Here is a 3,989-nt window from a genome sequence, read left to right on the forward strand (position 1 = left end):
TTTGGGAACAAAGGACGTGGTAAACCAGTCGGTCAGGAGTTGATCGGGAATCCAAAATTTAATCAAACGACGGCGCCTTCTCCATTCATGTATATGATCAGAGATGTGCGTTGCCGTATCCTGTTTTAGAGACGTGAGCAAATGGGTCCCAGTCTCGTACCGAATGGGTAACTGAAAATGAGTAAGAAAGGCCATAGCCAACGAGTTAAAGTCTGAAAACATACCGCGATGAAGTTCGATGTACCATTTTGCGGCTGAACCAGTGAGGGTCCTCTGGAAGAGGCGCAGTCGGATAGAATCATCAAGCCATGAGTTAGATGAACACCAGAGGTGATAGGTCATTACGTGGGCTTGAGGATCCTCTCCAGCTTTGCCGTCGAACTTTGGACAGTCACCTGGTATTTTGGTCGGAACCGGTGGCCACCATGAGTTATGCAAAATAGGATCATTTGTTAACTTGGACACATCGGGAAGCTCCAACGTAGCCAAAAATGGTAGCTGCGGGTTGAAGGACATCTGTGGCTGAGGGTTCGAGGCGATATTAGGGTTCCACCCAGATTGGGGTTGCCCCCACGAACTTTGTCCAGACGGACCTGGCCCGAAAGGACCGGCCGCATAGGAATTTTGTCCCGACGGACCTGGTCCGAAAGGACCTGGCACATAGGGAGTTTGTCCGTAGGAGTTTTGTCCGTGTGCGGACGACTGTCCCTGTGTTTGCCCCCCAGCTCCCCATGAATTAGCAGCTTGCCCACCAGGTTGACCATATTGATAATTTTGATAGGGAGTGACCTGTGGTCGCTGATAATTTTGGTAAGGAGCATACTGATTTTGCCCCTGGGGTTGCTGGTAGCCATGTGACTGCTGGGTCGCATACGGAGCCTGGTAGGCAGGCTGCGTTTGATATGGAGGTTGATAACCTGTTTGAGTCTGAGGCCCAGAGTATTGTCCTTGAACCGGTTGAGGTTGGACTACACGTCCCGAAGGTTGACTTGGTCGGATTCGAGATGGACCTGGTCGGCCAGCAGGATAGCCTTGCTGAACGCCAGGTTGTCCATGTGCCACCAAGGGCTGTCTTCGCGGAACGGGTGGTCGAATTGGTTGGATAGCTGGTTGACGCTGAGGCTGGCCAGCTTGTCCAGGTTGACGGTGAGGGTAGACCCCGGGTTGATTTGGCTGTATAGACGGTTGGCCCGTTTGTCCCCCACTGTAACCGGGTTGGGAAGAGGGTTGGGCTTGCTGTACGGCAGGCTGCCCTCTTTGGTATATAGGCTGGGCAGAGGGTTGCCCCCCTTGCCCAGAAGGGTTTGCGTTTCGAGGGGTAGGTGGGCCCTGTTGAATATAGGGTTGTCCACCCTGGCCATAAGGATACCCTTGCTGGACGGCTGGTTGATTTGAGGGATTGTAAACTGAGCCAGTTGGTCCAGGGGGGTACCCTGGCTGGAAACCAAGCTGATCTTGAAAAGATGGTTGCTCTGGCTGCCCAGTAGGTTGATTCTGATATGGGTATGGCGGACCTCCCATGTCCATAGGTTGTTCCTGGTAAGGTTGACCTTGTGGGTGCCCAGATTGTCCTGGGTCAGGCAGGCCGTATAATGGTTGCCCTTGAGGGGGCTGCACGTAGAATGACGGGTCCTGATTGGGTGGTCCTATGGGCTGCCGAGGAGGGTCTCGGTTTCCAAAGTACTTAGTAGTGTGGTCATACCTGACATTCAAAGATTCCTCGTTCTCTTCGAAGGGGTGACGAGGGAGACCTGAGATTTCCTCAAGGAACTCACCATTTGCATCGAAGAAGAAAACAGGACCATCGTAATCTGGGTCTGTTATAGGTTCCCCATAAGCATCATACGGTCCTGATCCTGGAATGCCTCCAACAAAAGAACCAGCTTGAGGAACTTCAGACGAGGGAATCGGCGCAGCACTGACGACCGGAGTCGAACGTGCTACACAAACAGTAGGTTGAGCGGGAACTGAGGTGACGATCGGGTTGAGTTCTGAGGTGAGGGGTGGGAAAAGAGGCTGTGAAACAAAAGGGCCAATCGAGGCCGCGAGAGAAGGATCCCATATGGTGGTAGAAGTTGTTCTAGCATCATACCTATCCCTTAGCGATTGATATCGTGGAGGGAGGGGAGATGAAGACGGGATCGGGGTCTCAATGTCTGTGACCGCGGGTGTCTCGATGTCTGTGACTGCGGGTGTCTCACCCGTGCTGGAAGCTGCCCCCTCCATTGGAGATGACATACCTAAAGGGGTACGGGGGGTTTGGGGGGTATCCCAATCTTCTTCCCAGACGGGATTCCAATCCTCCAAGTAATCTGGGTTGCCTGGGGACCGTACGTTAATAGGCTGGATACTCGGAACAATGGGAAGAGTACCGCCTTCAACTGGTACCTCGGGAGCAACAGGGGATTGAGAACCTAAGTCACTTGTACCGGGAGGTGATGGGTCAGCCAGGATGACCAGACCCCTTAGAACTCTTAAAGGAAAACTATCGATAAAAGCCTACTCAAAACTATCGCACACAAGACCTAAAAAGGAGATGTTATCGTGGCCAAATTAATTTTTTAAGACGCAAGGACCAAACTTGACCTTTTCATATTTCAGGAGTCGAGAAAAGGACAAAGATGACTCCAGTCTCCTTCGAATGTTTAATGAGCACGAAGTGACAAGACGCTCACAGGCACCTTTTCGTTTAGGGAGTCCGAAAAGGATCAAAAGTGACTGCTCTGGAACTCTAGGTAGAGGGTGTGCCAAACTCTTCGCAAAACCACAGAATACTTTTTAGGGTACGGGTGGTCAATCTTCGTGAATGCTGTGTTCACTGCATTGCGAATTGTAGGGCGGCCGACTCGGCTTCCTATGGATAAAGGATAAAAACCTAGTGGGGTCTCCCTATATACTCGACGGTACGTGGGAGCGCAGTCCGTATTAGACCACTATCGAGTCACAGAAGGAGGAATCACCCAACCTAATGTGAAACAACAGTGACTATTTTTTAAGACGCCGGAACACGTCTCTAACCTAGACCTCTAAATATTTGCGTTTAGTTCCAATGCGTTTTTAGATTCATTTGGTTCATTTTATAGTTGATCTTGAGATTAAGTTTCGATTTCAAGCTCTATCGTATGTTCGCTCACAATTACTTAGATGCAATCTATATGCAAAAGAATTTCGTTTCATTTGATGAATTCTAGCTATGAGAGGGCAAAGAATTTTTTAAACAAAACGAAAACAAACAAACAAGTAGCTAAATGCAACTAAAGCGAGGAAAGGAAACTTTTCTTTTGAAAATGGAAATCAATGAAATGTTCTTTTCCTTCTCGAATTTTAAAATAAGCTACTAATTCATTTTCTTTTAGTGACATAACACACCTAAAGGAATTTGGAGGAACTTGAACACCAAGTAAACTACTTAATGAGAGCACACGAAGTTCCCAAAACACTCAACCAAAGTCTCGAAATCAAAAGGAAACAAGGCAATGCACGAGCTATGTGATCTAAGCTCTGCAAAACAAGCAAGGATTGCAAGCAAGGAGGAAGCGGAAAAGATCACTTGGAAGCACAAACCAATACACTCTAACAATCACTGAAAAAATGCGAAAAGCGAGTCTAGAACGAGCTGGTCAATCAAGCAAACAGGGATCCTTGCGGGAGGCTTGACACACACACGGCCGCTAGATGTCCTAGGGTTCAGAGCGTGAAATCAAATAGAGAAAAGCAAACATCCGATGGACCAGAGTTGCAACCAGTCAATTAGAGACTCAAACACAATCCAGTAATCGCGAAAGTCAGGACGAAAACGTGAACCAAGCAGCTAGAAGGGAAGTTGTTTGCAAACTTAAAACCAAGCAAAACGAAACCCTATGGAGTTGAGCTTCGTAATCAAACAGTTCAAAGTTCAGAGAGTGAAAAACAAGTCATCAGACAAGTGGGGAGAAGCAGGGAAAGTCACAGCAAGAGGTTCAGGAGGTCAAATTGGACAAAAAAAAGTT

The sequence above is a fragment of the Pinus tabuliformis genome, chromosome 9 (assembly GCF_031772625.1).
Source record: "Pinus tabuliformis cultivar Carrire ecotype Pingquan chromosome 9, CPIR1, whole genome shotgun sequence".
NCBI lineage: Eukaryota > Viridiplantae > Streptophyta > Pinopsida > Pinales > Pinaceae > Pinus > Pinus tabuliformis.